Source organism: Epinephelus lanceolatus, chromosome 22 (assembly GCF_041903045.1).
Source record: "Epinephelus lanceolatus isolate andai-2023 chromosome 22, ASM4190304v1, whole genome shotgun sequence".
NCBI classification, from domain to species: Eukaryota; Metazoa; Chordata; class Actinopteri; order Perciformes; family Serranidae; genus Epinephelus; species Epinephelus lanceolatus.
The window spans coordinates 3,035,020-3,051,419 of NC_135755.1; the positions used below are offsets into that span (position 1 = coordinate 3,035,020).

Below are 16,400 nucleotides of genomic sequence, written 5' to 3' on the forward strand. Positions count from 1 at the left end.
TGCAGTGGGATCAAAGTTCCTGGTGTTGGTCTTTGCTCCTGTCACAGTCTCACTACTAAAGCTCAGACGCTCCTCAGGATCAGCTCCACAGTTTCACTGACACTTTTTGGTGCTGAATTCAGGAGTGCAAACACCTCGCTTTTTTCAGCAGATGTTTTTTGTCACATCAGTTTAGGCGACTTGTGTGAACTCTCCAGATTCTGAGAGGCTTTTTTGGGGGTGGGTGACAGATCATTGTCGTCTCTCTGGACCGTGGCTGACACGGCAGCAAACACATGAAAGTTTGTCTCGTTGGCTCAGACAGAAACAGAGGTTAAGGTTTTATCTGGTTATCTGACAACTTCAACAAATATAATGTGGAAGAGATGATTATGTGTGGATACGATAAAAAGAAGCAAAGTCAAAAAAATGATTACATCAGACCATATGATGATAAAATGAATAATTTATTGTAGATAAAATAAAAAATAGGGATACACCATATTGGATTTTTCGCCAATATCCAATACAAAACAGCTTATTTGGCCAATACCAATATCGATATATCCACTTTTTTCCCCACTTATTTTAGGGGATCATCAGGGGGGTATTCCATCAAGCAGGCTAAAGGCAAATCCAGGCTTAAATGGCCAAGTCTGGTTAATGTGAGCCAGAGTTCTGTTCCATCAAAGTGGCTAAGATTAGCCTCACATCGGTAACCATGGAAACCATGGTTCTGGCTAAGCCCGATACATCAAGCTAAACTCCGGTTTCCGTTCCATCAAACTGAGCCACACCTCCGTTCCATCAAGGTGGTTAACCTGAATCCCAGCCTAGTAACCATGGTAACTTATGATGCCGGGCAATCCTGGTCTGTAGCAGGATAAAGGTGAGGATTAGCTGCATCTATGATCAAAAAATGTTCAATTGACAAGAACAGACACCTAAAAGACAGTTCTGCCAGTGTTTTACACACTCACAACTGTCATGTGATGATAAAATAATATGTAGATCATAAAATATATAACATACTTAATCAAAAAACATTAACTATTAAAAAACAAATTAAAATGTAATAAAAATAAGATAATAATAAAATGAAACTGAGGCATTAAAAAAAAGATTGTACATGAATATGTGATTGCCCTCCATCCCCACCCCACTGTGTTTCCAATTGGCTAGCAAATTCACAGCCAATTAAGGTCAACTGACAATGGCCAGAGAAGGAGAGGGACACACCCAGAGAGACACAGAGACAGAGCAAGAGAGAGTAAATTAGGAAATAATGGCATGCCCCTTCATCGAGGATCCTGTTGATGAGGAGGCCCACATTGTGCAGAGGGCCTTCCAACCACCACCAGCCCCAAGGGTCTTCCAGGACAGGACCAGCCCACTGATACAGACAGACTCCAATCTGTGGGAGAGGTACCGGTTCAGCAGGCAGAGCATAGTGTATCTATGCAGTTTGCTGGAACCACACATTATAAAGGTCACACGCTGCAGCCAGTCTCTGACCACTGTGCAGTCAGTCTGTACTGCACTGAGGTTCATTGCTAGCGGTACATTCCTGTATAGTGTTGGTGATGCTGAGAGGCTAAGTAAGGCGACTGTTTGCAGAGAGGTAAAAAGGTGTATTTTCTATTCATTTTGATTATTTCTAGCATCACCATACATCATGCATAGGGCTTGATTTGTTCACATTAACATATGGTTATCTTTTATATTTATGAATTAACCATGACACAAAGCAACCACATTAAAATGGGACACACACCATTGTGGTCTGTCTGTTCCTCATCCTATAGCACATTCCATACATTTAAGGGGATTTTCCTTATTTTGATATAAGGGACAAAGCTTACAACTGACTCCCAAATGATGAGAAATAGATCATTGATTCACTCTCACCTGCATTCACTTCATAGTTTTCCTCATCTCCACTGAACTGATGGATTTGCTAAATGGAATTTTCTACAATCAATAGATAAATGTAATGTGATTATTTCCTATAAACTGATCATTTCTGAAATGTCATAATCTACAATCATTTATGTGATAAATGCCATGATTCACATAAAATAGTTTGATTAAATGCATCATCTGAACTTTACATAGGAATCAGTAGATAAATGTGATAAATAGTCTATCACTAATATTAATTTATACATTTGGTGAATTTCATTAGGCATACTTGAATTGATAGATTTAACAGGTGTTCTTATCTACATATATGTTGTCCCTTTGATGCGGGATTTATAGAACATGATATTATGCTGAAATGCTGAATTTTCTTTGTCACTTACGCATTTCACTTAATTGGCCTAAAAGGTTCTGCACTAAGCTGGTTTAAATCTTATTTATCTGATCGTTTTCAGTTTGTCGACGTTCATAATGAATCATCCTTACGTACTAAAGTTTGTTTTGGAGTCCCGCCAGGTTCTGTGCTTGGACCAATCCTATTTACTCTATATATGCTTCCTTTAGGTAACATCATTAGAAATCACTCTATAAATTTCCATTGTTATGCGGATGATACTCAGTTGTATTTATCGATGAAGCCAGAAGAAAGTAATCAGTTAACTAAACTCCATAACTGCCTTAAAGACATAAAAACCTGGATGAGCACCAATTTCCTGATGTTAAATTCAGACAAAACTGAAGTTATTGTTCTTGGCCCCAAACAACTCAGAGACTCTTTATCTGATGACATAGTTTCTCTAGATGGCATTGCTCTGGCCTCTGGCACTACCGTAAGAAACCTCGGAGTAACATTTGATCAAGATTTGTCTTTTAATTCTCATTTAAAACAAACCTCACGGACTGCATTTTTTCATCTGCGTAATATTGCGACAATTAGGCCTATCCTGACCCGAAAAGATGCAGAAAAATTGGTCCATGCTTTTGTTACCTCAAGGCTGGATTACTGTAACTCTCTATTATCAGGTAGCTCTAGTAAGTCCTTAAAAACTCTCCAGCTAATTCAGAATGCAGCAGCTCGTGTACTAACAGGAACTAAGAAACAAGATCACATTTCTCCTGTTTTAGCTTCTCTGCACTGGCTCCCTGTAAAATCCAGAATTGAATTTAAAATCCTACTGTTAACTTATAAAGCTCTAAATGGTCAAGCTCCGTCATATCTTAGAGAGCTCATAGTGCCATATTATCCCACCAGAACACTGCGCTCTGAGAACGCAGGGTTACTCGTGGTCCCTAAAGTCTCCAAAAGCAGATCAGGAGCCAGAGCCTTCAGCTATCAGGCTCCTCTCCTGTGGAATCATCTTCCTGTTACGGTCCAGGAGGCAGACACCGTCTCCACATTTAAGACTAGACTTAAGACTTTCCTCTTTGATAAAGCTTATAGTTAGGGCTGGCTCAGGCTTGCCCTGTACCAGCCCCTAGTTAGGCTGACTTAGGCCTAGTCTGCCGGAGGACCCCCTATAATACACCGGGCTCCCTCTCTCTCCTTCTCTCTCTCTCTCTCTCTCTCTCTCTCGTATTCTATTACTGCATCTTGCTAACTCGGCCATTCTGGATGTCACTAACTCGGCTTCTTCTCCGGAGCCTTTGTGCTCCACTGTCTCTCAGAATAACTCATATCACAGCGGTGCCTGGACAGCGTGACGTGTGTGGTTGTGCTGCTGCCGTGGTCCTGCCAGATGCCTCCTGCTGCTGCTGCCATCATTAGTCATTAGTCATACTTCTACTGTTATTATACACATATGACTATTATCACACATGTATAGTGCCAGATATTAATACATACTTTCAACATATTGTACCACAGTAGCCAGAACTATAACTATAATATTATTACTTTCAATAATGTTGCTGTAAGCTACTGTCATTACCTGCATCTCTCTCTCTCTCTCTCTCTCTCTGTCTCATTGTGTCATATGGATTACTGTTAATTTATTATGCTGATCTGTTCTGTACGACATCTATTGCACGTCTGTCCGTCCTGGAAGAGGGATCCCTCCTCAGTTGCTCTTCCTGAGGTTTCTACCGTTTTTTTTTCCCCGTTAAAGGGTTTTTTGGGGAGTTTTTCCTGATCTGCTGTGAGGGTCCAAAGGACAGAGGGATGTTGTATGCTGTAAAGCCCTGTGAGGCAAATTGTGATTTGTGATATTGGGCTTTATAAATAAAATTGATTGATTGATTGATTGATTGATTTAGCCTGTCAGCAATATTCTGCCACGCCACCTTCCTTGCTTTATTAATCTGCAGTATTGCCTTTGTTCCTAATTATGTCCTTATAGTCCTCATACACTTCCATAAGGAGCGTTTGCTCCGCCGTAGAAAAAGCCTCCGCTCGCTCCTTTCCTTTGCTTTTTGACATTTTGCAACATTTTCGGCACTCGACTAGTTTGGGCTTTTTATTTTCCCTGGGCGCGTGCATGAGCTGAGGCTTAACAGGTGAGGCATGAATTAGCGTCAATTGGAGCCAGCTGATTTCACTTGATGGAACGGGTTGGATCTAGATTGGGAGTTGGTGTTAAGTCAAACTTCAAGATTACCCTTTAGTCTTGATATTCTTAGCTACGTTGATGGAATACCCCCAGGTCTCTTCTGTAGTGGAATAAACATCATATTAAGCATGTATACTCTTATCATGATGGCCCACCAGCAGATGCAGACACTAAATACAGTACTTTAATGTAATATTCATTCATTGTGCAGAATAAGAAAAAGCATTTTGGCTGATTCTGATAGTTCATTTTAAAGATATCGGTCAATACTGATGATGTGCCAATATTATGGGATATCCCTAATAGAAAGGATTATAGGTGAGTTACTGAGTACATGAGGTCATTATTAAATGTGGAGTATATGAGCATGTTAATCAGTTAGTATAAGAATGTGTGTGTGAGAGCACACAGTGTAGTATGGCGGGAAAAATGTCATTGTATAGTGTGCCAGAAAAATGTCAAAGTGCATCATGCTAAGAAAAAAATGACATAGTATAGCACATACCTGTGGATATTCTCATTTATCCAGGTCAAAGTTATCTCAAGGCAATTGAATCAAACACAACTGGACTTAGTTTTGTCTTAGAAGACGTTTCACCTCTTATCCAAGAGGCTTCATCAGTTCATGCTTGTCTGACTAGGCTGGAACTAGTGTGGAAACAAAACAGGTATTTAACCTGTTTTGTTTTGTCTGGGGTATCTGAAAAACTCAGGAGGATCTTCAACAAACACCACATCCCTGTGTATTTCAAACCCAGTAACACACTCAGACAAAGACTGGTACATCCAAAAGACCGTACACCACACACCCAGAAGAGCAACCTGGTGTACGCTGTCCAATGCAGTGAGGAATGCCCAGACTTGTACATTGGTGAAACAAAACAACCACTAAACAAACGCATGGCCCAACACAGAAGGGCTAACTCGTCAGGGCAAGACTCAGCTGTCTATTTACACCTCAAAGAGAAAGCACACTCCTTTGAAGACAGCACCGTGCACATTTTGGACAGGGAAGACAGATGGTTTGAAAGAGGTGTAAAAGAAGCCATCTATGTGAAATTGGAAAAACCATCTCTCAACAGAGGAGGAGGTCTGCGACACCACCTATCCCCCACCTATAATGCTGTCCTTTCATCCTTGCCCAGGAGACTTAACAGCTTAACCTCTAAAAACAATGGTTGTTCACAAATGGCCTCATGTGACTCTAACGAGTCCAACGACCACCGTTGCAGCAGGAGTTTCAACGACCGTCTTTGACACACCATTGGAGCACTAACGAACCAGTGACATCATTGGTCTTGTGAAGACCTGTGTTTTAGTTCCAGCCTAGTCAGACAAGCATGAACTGATGAAGCCTCTTGGATAAGAGGTGAAACGTCTTCTTAGACAAAACTAAGTCCAGTTGCGTTTGATTCAATTGCCTTGAGAGTATAGTACATAAAAAAATGTCATAGTGTGGTATTTATGTATCATAAAATAATATGTAAGAGAAAAGTCAAAGAATATGGCAAAAATCTTAGTATGCCAAAAATGTTTAAATACAGCATGTTAAAAACAAAAGTCATAGTATAGTATGTCAAAATAAAAGTCACAGTGTAGTATGCCCAAAAATGACATGGTACAGGGTGCCAAAAAATGTGATAGTGTAGTAAAGAAAACAAAGTTTTGTGAAAGCAAAACAAAATCAAAAACACAGTATTCACCAGAATGACACCATTTATCAGCCAGAAACTGTAAAAACAGAAATCATTGTTAGATTTTCAAATTTCCGACTACAATTGGACGCATCACGTGTGACAAATGCTTCTGTAAAAACATTTAAATAAATAAATGTGAGCTTGAAATAGTGATATTGAATAAACTGTTTGTACGAACTGTTAATTAAACTGAGGCTTTTTTTCAACTCCAGGTTTCTGTCTTCAACTTTTAACTTTCAGACATCAAAAGCTATGTTATAAAAATCTATTATATGGTGGAAGGAGGTTGGTGGATTTTCCCCCAGTAACTCAGGGAGACTCGAGGAAAAATATTTGGAGCTTCAGGGAGGGTAAAAAAAAAAAGTTGCACCCAGTCACCCCTTCCTCTGATAAATAAAGAACAGTCCCTAAAGTTCTATAGATCCCCCATTCAACTTTTCTATTCAAGCAACTTGAAGAGAACTCATTACTTGCTGGCGGGAAATCTTCTTGCTTAGCAACAGTCACTAAGAGGGGCGGGGCTTATAACAGGAAGGCTCCTTACGACTCAGGCCAGGACATCAGAGTCCATGAGAGAGGAGGAGCAGGAGGAGCAGTAGAGGAGCGGAATGGAGGAGGACAAGCAGAACCCGGAGCACCGGAGCAACAAGGTCCGGAGAAGACAAGCAGCAGGCTCGTCCTCTGATAGCAGCGATGTTGAGGTGAGTGTTGATGACGTCATGGATAAAAAGGGCTTGACAGCAGCCACACTAAAGACACGAGGAAGAGTCTCGAGGCTCCGTGGATCATCCGCTCATTCTCTGGTTCACTCTGAGCCTCGTGGCGGCCATTTTGTTCTCCTCCTGTACTGGTTTCCAGTCTGCGGTCAGTGCTCCGGGTTGTTCTGTCTGCTGGGATTCAGGGACAGTGGACTTCCGGTTTGACGGACAGAGACAGATGGTGATGAAGGACAGGTTGTTGTCTCTGGGTGTCCAGTTATAGCGGAGCTCATGTTTTGTTCACATAACACTGACGGCTCTGTGTGGTTTCTTCATGGAGATTTTCCCGCGCGGCGCATTTCGTGATCTCGCGAGAGCTTGCAGAACGAACAACAGGCTTGTTTGCGATTATTTCTTTCTTTATTATGTAGTTACAGTGCTGAGGAATGACTGGTTACATGTAATTAAACTACAAAATAAATATATTTACCTTCTGAGAGAGTCAGTTATTAATTTACAGACTCTAACAGGGGCGTGTCCAGGGTCTGAGGACACTGGGGGCTCAGCCTCTGTAGGGGGGCACTCTGGTTCCCTGTTTAGTGTGTGTCGTTTCGCCTGCTTTCCACATGACTTGTTAATTGTGATGTTAAAAATATACTGTAGTTTTTAGTAAAGCTGCCCCCCCCCCCCCCCCCCCCCGTCAACTAATACGTTATGTTTGTAGTCGACCAATGAAGATGAGTTTACATATGATCCCACACTTTGGATTTCCTGCCCGACATGTTATTAACTAGCCTGTGGAATAACCACAGGTACCAGCCCTGGAAATGAACCTGACTCCTGTCTGACTGCTGAGGGTGGACATTTCCTGTGTTTGTCCTTTCACATTAAAGTCCCACATCAAAGGCGATTCACAGATTAACCAGCAAAAAGTAGGCTACGATGAACTTGTATGTCCCCTGAAGTTAAATTTAAGTTTTAGAGTGTTTTCTTAAAAGGCTAAAAACAGCAACAATTTTAAAAGACACAGTGCGCTCTCAAAATAACTGTTGATCAACGGAGCAGCAGCAAACACTGTTTAAAACTTAGCAGACTGGTTTGGATTTGGATTTATTTTGATCAGATGCAGCTCCTAACAGAGTTTCATGTTTGTTTGTTGTTGTTGTTTGCTTATCTGCGACTAGGTGACCGAAATATATAATTGAATAATTACATTAATATTGTAAACATGCGGGCAACTAGTTGACTAATGGACCTAATGAACAGTGGTGGAAACTAAAGTCATACATTTGCTGAAGTACTGAAGCTACTTAAATACAGCGTTGAGGTACTTTTAAGTTACTCGAGTATTTCTATTTTATGCTCCTGTGTACTTTTATTCCACTACATTTCAGAAGTAATACTGTACTTTTTACTGCATTACATTTATCTGACATCTTGAATCACTTCACAGATTCAGATTATGAAAACAACATAGAAATCGACCAAAAGATTATAGAATAGAATAGAATAGAATAGAATAGAATAGAATAGAATAGCCTTTATTGTCATTATGTGTACAACGAAATTAAGGTGCCACTCCAGTCAGTGCAACAAGAAACAAAAATAGCAATAAAAATAAATCAATAAAAATAGAATAGACAAACTATGAACAAGAGAAAATATGAACAAGTATATGCAGTGTGTGCCATAAATATTTCTGTACAGTATAGTGCAAATGGTTTGCTTGTAGATATTCCAGGAACAGTGTTATCATTGTCAGCCAGAGGGCAACAGTTCGACCGGGTGGTGACCGGGGTGGGATGTGTCTTTGATAATGTTGCTAGCTAGCAGTGTCCTCCAGGCTGGGCAGGGGGCAGCCAGTGATCTTTTGGGCGGTATTGATCACCCTCTGCAGAGCTCTCCTGTCTGCTGCCGTGCACCCAACATACCACGCAGAAATGCAGTATGCCAGGATGCTCTCCACGGTGGCTCGTTAGAAAGATACCAGAAACTTCTCCCTCAGGTTGTTTTTCCCCGAGCACTCTCAGGAAGTGGAGTCGCTGCTGGGTCTTCTTCACCACTGCAGTGGTGTCAACAGGCCAGGAGAGGTCATCTGCAACGTGGACCCCCAGGAACCTGAACAAGTGGACCTGTTCCACTGGGTCCCCGTTGATGAGGAGTGGGGTCAGGGCTGCACTGTCTTTTCTGAAGTCCATAATGAGCTCTTTTGTTTTTGTTGTGTTCAGTGAAAGGTTGTTTGTTGAACACCACTCTGCCAGTCTGTCAACCTCGTCCCTGTATACAGACTCATCTCACCTGAGATGAGCCCGACCACAGTCGTGTCGTGTGCGAACTTAATGACCAAGTTCAAGGGATGGGCTGGTGTGCAGTCATAAGTGTACAGTGTGTACAAGAGTGGGCTCAGTACACAACCTTGTGGGGAACTTGTGCTGAGGGTGAGGGGGAGGAGAGGTGGGGGCCAATTCTGACGACCTGTGGGCGGTTTGTCAGGAAGTCTTTGATCCAGGAGCAGATGGAGGTGGACAGGCCTTGGTGAGAAAGTTTCTAGGATGTCCGGTATTATTGTATTGAAGGCTGAGCTGTAGTCTATGAAGAGCATCCTGGTGTAGCTCCCCGGGTGTTCCAGGTGGTTAAGCACAGCGTGGAGAGCTATGCTGATGGCATCCTCAGTGGAGCGGTTTGACCTGTAGGCAAATTGGTAGGGGTCGAAGACGGGGGGTAGGCTGGCTTTGATGTGCTGAGAGACCAGTTTCTCAAAACATTTCATGACCACAGGTGTGAGAGCCACTGGTCTGTAGTCATATAGACTGCTCACAGCTGACTTCTTTGGGACGGGGATGATGGTTGCTGTTTTCAGACAGGAGGGGATGATGGCTTGTGACAGGGAAAGATTGAAGATTTGTGTGAAAATCTCGGCCAGCTGATCAGCACACGCCTTGAGTACTTTCCCGTGTACTCCGTCAGGGCCCACAGATTTCCTGGGGTTTATTGCCCTTAACACAAGTTTCACCTCATGTTCCTGAAGTGTCAGTGTGTCAGAGCGGGAGGCTGGTGGGAATGGGGTGCTGGTTAGTGCTGTGTCTGCCTCAAAGCGGGCAAAGAAGTGGTTTAGTTCCTCTGCCAGCGAGGTGTCAGCACTAGCCACCACTTTGTTGTTGCCTTTAAAGTTGGTTATGTGTTGAATTCCCTTCCACATTCCTGGATCATTTGCAGTGAAGTGGTCCTCTATTTTCCTTTTGTAATTCTTCTTCGCATCCCTGATGCCTCTCCTCAGGTCAGCCCTGGCTGCACTGTATAGGGCCCTGTCCCCTGACCTGAAGGCGGCATTGCGATTATGATATTATTACAAATAAGACTCACTCTACCAACATCAACTGGTTTCATGGCTTCATTCATGGTTTTGACGTTGGGTACACTTGTGCTTTCACACCTGCCCTGTTTAGTTTAATCGAACTCAAGTTCGTTTGCCCCCCCAGTGCGGTTTGTTGTGCAGGTGTGAACACACCAAAACAACAGGACTGAGACCTTCTTGAAGAGGTGGTCTCGGTCCGGTTACAAAGGAACTCTGGTGCGGTTGGTTTGTGGTGAGAAGGTGTTCCGACCTGGATCTGAAGCAACTGCAGTCACATGACACATTGTTTGGGTTCAACATGAGCATGTTACAGTCCTGGAGGATTATTAATGTGCACCTCCTCCTGTACTGCCTTATTATTTGTCTTATGAAGGATTATCAGTTTAAATTCTCATCAAACATACTTGTAATGAAACCATGTATATTTTGACAAAGTGCTTGAATATAACCTTGCTGAAAATATCAGTTATGGGTCAATTCTGTGTCCCTCAATGAGTACGTAGCCTTCTTTGGGAAAGGCTCTTTTCCCCATTTCTTCTGGCTTCTTGCACCTTGGGCCACAGCTTAGCCGGGGCTTCACGATCCTCCTTTGAAAAGTCCTCCTTGAACTGAATGTTCATCTCTTTGCAGACTCTCTTTATTTTGCTTGTCAGCAAAAACTGCATTTCGTTGTAAACAAATTCCAGTATCACTTGACATGCTGCTGTGTTGCCTATTCAAGTGATGGAATTTGTTATTTACGTGACAACGCCTGAACGCAACACAGGCTCTGCTCCATAGACTGTGTATTTAGTAGGGGTTCTGGCTGGGCTCGGTTATAACTGTCGGTCAGGAAAATGCGACCCAAAACGCACTCTTATGTGCTCGTCTCTGTCTGTGCACACGTGTCTGTGAACTCCGCCTTGCGTGATACAGAGTGCAGAGGAGGATGGTAAACACGCGACCATGTAGACACAGAGACTGTGCAGGGCGGACCGAATGGTTCAATATTTTACAGGGAACCGTTGCATCCCTAGTAATGGTGTGTGCATGTTCAGACCTTTGGCAATATCTTCCTCCATTGTGTCGATGTCTTCATCAACTTTGTGAATTAGGGATGCACCGAATATTTGGTAACTGAATTTATTCGACCGAATATAGCAAAAAAAAAAAAAACTTCGGTGTTGGGTGGAATAAGTGAAAAACCAGGCCGAATAGTAGCGGCATGTTTTGATGATCAAGCAGTCAGAGAGGTAACGATACAAATAATACAGAGGCGAGCCTTTTAAAAGCTCAGTGTTGGATGTAGGGTTGGGCGATATGTTAAAAATTTCCAACCGGCCACCGTCAGCCCATCAACCGGCGGTTGCCGATATATTCAGCAGCTGTGTGTGGCAGAGAAAAAAAAAGAGGGGGGATGTTGCATTCATGTAATGTCGGAAAGAATCGAAAAATGACTTTCAGAATGGGATAATTCACATGAACGCCACCTCATGTCAGAAAAACAACCCGGCAACTCGGATCTCCCAACACCACATGAATGCAGCTAAAAAAATGCAGCGTGGCACGGAAATATCTGTGCATACCGGCAACAAGCACGCCATCAGAGCGGGTGTTTAGCATGGCTGGTAACATTGTTAACTAGATAGATAGATAGATACTTTATTGTCCCCTAAGGGAAATTTGTCTTGCGCACTTTGCTTAAGCCAGATAAGGTTAACATGCTCATTTTCCTCTCCAAAAACATGTAAAACAGAGTGTTTCTGAGTTAAAGACAGCGCAAAGGGACTTGATTATTTTATGTGATTTTTGCACTTTATTTTTCCATTCTTCTTCGTTTAGCCTATATTTATTATTATTCGTATTTATTTATTCAAGCAATAAGCCTACAAGAGGCTTTTAGAACAGCTATAACAGCTTAAGTTTTTTGCCACGTCTGCAACGGCATGATTATAAAGACAATGCAAAGGGAGTGGACATCATTATTTTATGTGATTGTGTGATTTTTGCACTTTATTTTTCCAATGTCCTTCGTTTATATTCACTTATTTATCGTAGGCTACTAGGGCCGTAACGGTACATGTATTTGTGTCGAACCGTTCGGTACGCGACTTTCGGTTTGGCACGACCCTGTACCGAATTATTGGGCGCAGGATATTATTTTATTTTATTTTATTTCCGTTTTTGCGAGCCGAACCATTTAAAATATTTAGTTAACCGGTAACCGAATATATTCGGCCGAATATTGCAAAAAAACACACATTCGGTATTCCGTGGAATAAGTTAAAAGCAAGGCTGAATAATAGCGGCGTGTGTTGATAACGCAATCAAACGGCGTGCCATGACAGGCGGAATAAAATGTCGGCATTGTGGCGAACCGCCCGTCACGGCACTCGGATTTGTGACTAAAAATAGTTTTGAGCGAGCAAAATAGGCTTAAATCATTCAGCACGCTGTGCGAGCAGCCTACAGATTTCAACCAGCAGCAGAAACGAAAGGCGAATCCCATCGGTTGTGGGTTGAACGGGGGTCACAGACACAGATAGTAACGTTAATGTATTCCTGTCAAATACGGCGGCCATCGGCTTACCCAGCGACGGAGAAGTCGGTTCCAATAATATCCTCTTGTTGGCGTCATGACTGCCCAGAAGTACCTGACCAGCCGAGCCAGCTGAACACAGGTATGTGATGTGTCAGAGGAGAAACGAGCCTTTCACATTTCTCTCTTTCTGGCAGAAACGGCCCACAAACCTCACCGCACTTTAGGGACTGTTCTTTACTTATGAAGGGACTGTTCTTTACTTGTCAGGGGAGGAGGGTGGCTGGTTGATTATTATTTTATTAATTCATTTTATTTTCATCCCCCTATGTTAATCACTTATTGATGCTGTTTTTGAAGTATGAATAAGTCAGTAAGTAATTTATTCCATTGAAATATCATTGATGTATTATAGAAAAGTGATTTATCTTTTTATAAAAGACAAAAGGCACATCTGCCTCAGTTTTGCTGTGGTATCATGATACTACTCAGAACCATGATATTTTCATTGGTATCGCACAATGGGTCCCAATTTTGGTACCATGACAACACTAATCTGGAGGGGGTTCATCTGCAAAAATTAATGAAAAACTAAACAATGATATTCGGTATTCGGTACTCGGTATTCGGCCAAGCGTTTAATAATATTCGGCTTCGGCCACAAATTTTCATTTCGGTGCATCCCTACTTTGGTTTCAGGGTAAAATACGAAGATGGAAATAAACAAGTGGACAAGACAAAAGCAGTGTGCCGACACTGTAGAACAGCAGTTGAGTATGTACTTGGAAACACGTCTAACATGCTAACTAAACTAAAGCGACACCACCCGAGTTTGAACGTTAACCGCCACGACTAGAAAAAGAAATCTGGTGCACACTACGATATCGTCGTCGTTTAAAAAGAAAGAGCGTTTCCCTGACCATCGCGCTAAAGAAATAACCAACGCCACTGGAGTTGAGTAAAATTGTTTAAGCTGCACTTTAGATATAAGCATGTTTTGTTTACTGCACTTTAACAAAGTGGGAAAGCTAAGTAAGTTCCTAGTAAAACTGAATCTGAGCAGGCTTTAAAGCTGACCAGCTGCACTATACTTTTTATTTTAATTGAGTAAAACTGTTTAAGCAGAAATTTATATTTATATTTTTCATTCAAAAAATGTGTTAAAAAAACAGCAGGAGATAGGGATAACATACCTGTCCTACTATAATGATCGGGGTGCACAACTGCACATCTTTTTTGATGTAGTTCTCAAATATGGTTTATGAATTAATGTTACGGCCGGGTTCCATCGGCTGCAAACGTAACCGTCACGTCAAGCATCTTGTTTACCGTTTGCTGAGCCATGATAGTTAAAGCATTTTCCACCTAAGTTATTACATATATTTGAGTTATCTACAAGTTTACTGTACTGTTTGTCATCTACTCGCTTTCAATCGTCCGCCATGGACATTTATACAATGTCACAGATAAACATGGGTATATGCATGAAAAAAAATCATCACATTTCACCTCTGATAATGGTTTATTCATTTAAAAACACATTGTGCTCGTTTAGCACACTATTTAATGTAGTTTTTATCTGCTGGAGGGTCGTGCAGGGGAGCGTAGCGCGACAAAAATAGAAGAGCATCCTGGCGATATATTTGTCCAATCACCCAAGCCTAGTTGGATGTTAGCCACTGCAACTAATTAGCTCGTGCTAATGCTCTGGAGACGGTCCTTCAGCGCTGTGTCTATAAAGTGGGATATATAACCTGTTCACCGGTTCCAGGGAGTTTGTTGATCTGGGGGTTGTCGGGTGGTCAGACATCAGACCCTCGGTGTAATCCTGTTGTCTTCCTCTGAAACTGTGAAAGACATCCACACTGCGACATGTTTTACCCTCTAGACAGCGTGCTGCAATTGTTGTTCTTCTTCTCTGTGTTTATTGGCAGCTTGCAAAGCAAGTTTAAAGGTACATGTAGCGCCACCCACTGTGTCAGGTTTGTAGATGCTGCCCTTGTTAAGTCAATGAAAGCAGTCTGGTCTGATTTATGACAAATGGTTTGTTGGTGGTAATGCATTAGTCAGACATTGTGGGTTATGTTTGGCAGACATGCTTTAAATGTTATTTATGGTTTTAGTTGGCTCGCTGCACCGTGACAACTCATGAACTCTTTTTCTGTTTGTTGCTATAGGAACAGAGAGGAAGAGAGGAACTTATACGTCACCACCGTGACAAATCCTTCACAACATCTGGATCTTCAAAAATTCATCAAGGAGTTCAAACTGGAGAGAAACCATACAGCTGTGACCACTGTGAGAAAACATTTCTGCGCTGCAGTGCCCTCAAAGCCCATCAACGCATTCACATTGAAGGGGAACTGTCCAGTTTTTTCCAAAGTGGGAAGGATTTCACAGAGTCAGGGAGCTCAAAAAAACAAGACATTGACACAGCAGAGAAACTGTTTAGCTGTGATCAATGTGAGAAAGCTTTCACCACTCTACGTAGCTTAAAAAGTCACCACTGTGTTCACACTGCAGAGAAGTCACACTGCTGTGACCATTGTGGGAAAACGTTTTCACAACGCACGTCCCTTGAAACTCATCAAAGAATTCACACAGGAGAGAAGCCATACAGCTGTGATCAACGTGGCAAAGCTTTCACACAGTTAGGTAACTTGAAAACCCATCAACGCAGTCACACAGGAGAGAAGCCATACAGTTGTGATCAATGTGGCAAAGCTTTCACACAGTCAGGTAACTTGAAAACCCATCGACGCAGCCACACAGGAGAGAAACCGTACAAGTGTGATCAATGTGGCAAAGCTTACACACGATCAGAATACTTGAAAGCCCATCAACGCAGTCACACAGGAGAGAAACTGTACAGGTGTGATCTATGTGGCAAAGCCTTTGCACAGTCAGGGGCCTTAAAATTCCACCAACGTATTCACACAGGAGAGAAACTGTACAGCTGTGATCAGTGTGGCAAAGCCTTTGCAAAGCCATGGACCTTAAAAACCCACCAACGTATTCACACAGGAGAGAAACTGCATGGCTGTGATCAATGTGGCAAAGCCTTTGCACTGTCAGGGACCTTAAAAACCCACCAACGTATTCACACAGGAGAGAAACCGTACAGCTGTGATCAATGTGGCAAAGCCTTTGCACACAGATGGACCTTGATAAGCCACCAACGTATTCACACAGGAGAGAAACCGTACTGGTGTGAACAATGTGGAAGATTATTTGCCCGGTACGGTAATTTGAGAACCCACTAATGCCGGCATGCAGGAGAGAACCCGTACAGCTGTGACTAGTGTGAGGAGCTTTTATTGAACGGCTGCCACAGCAGCTGCCACCACCAGGCATTAGCAGCTGCCACCACCAGGCATTAGCAGCTGCCACCACCAGGCATTAGCAGCTGCCACCACCAGGCCACAGCAGCTTCCACCACCAGGCATTAGCAGCTACCACCACCAGGCATTAGCAGCTGCCACCACCAGGCATTAGCAGCTGCCACCACCAGGCATTAGCAGCTGCCACCACCAGGCATTAGCAGCTGCCACCACCAGGCATTAGCAGCTGCCACCACCAGGCCACAGCAGCTTCCACCACCAGGCATTAGCAGCTTCCACCACCAGGCATTAGCAGCTTCCACCACCAGGCCACAGCAGCTTCCACCACCAGGCCACAGCAGCTTCC

At 42.7% G+C, this 16,400-nt stretch overlaps 1 pseudogene across 1 annotated transcript in view; it reads left to right on the forward strand.

Annotated features, from left to right (window-relative positions):
- Positions 1-6,364: 6,364 nt before the first annotated feature.
- LOC144459741 (uncharacterized) overlaps positions 6,365-16,400 on the forward strand; it is a 28,005-nt pseudogene continuing 17,969 nt past the window's right edge. The window contains exons 1-2 of the transcript XR_013488548.1: positions 6,365-6,843; positions 14,891-15,959. The product of XR_013488548.1 is annotated as an uncharacterized LOC144459741 (transcript). The remainder of the gene's footprint in view (positions 6,844-14,890; positions 15,960-16,400) is intronic.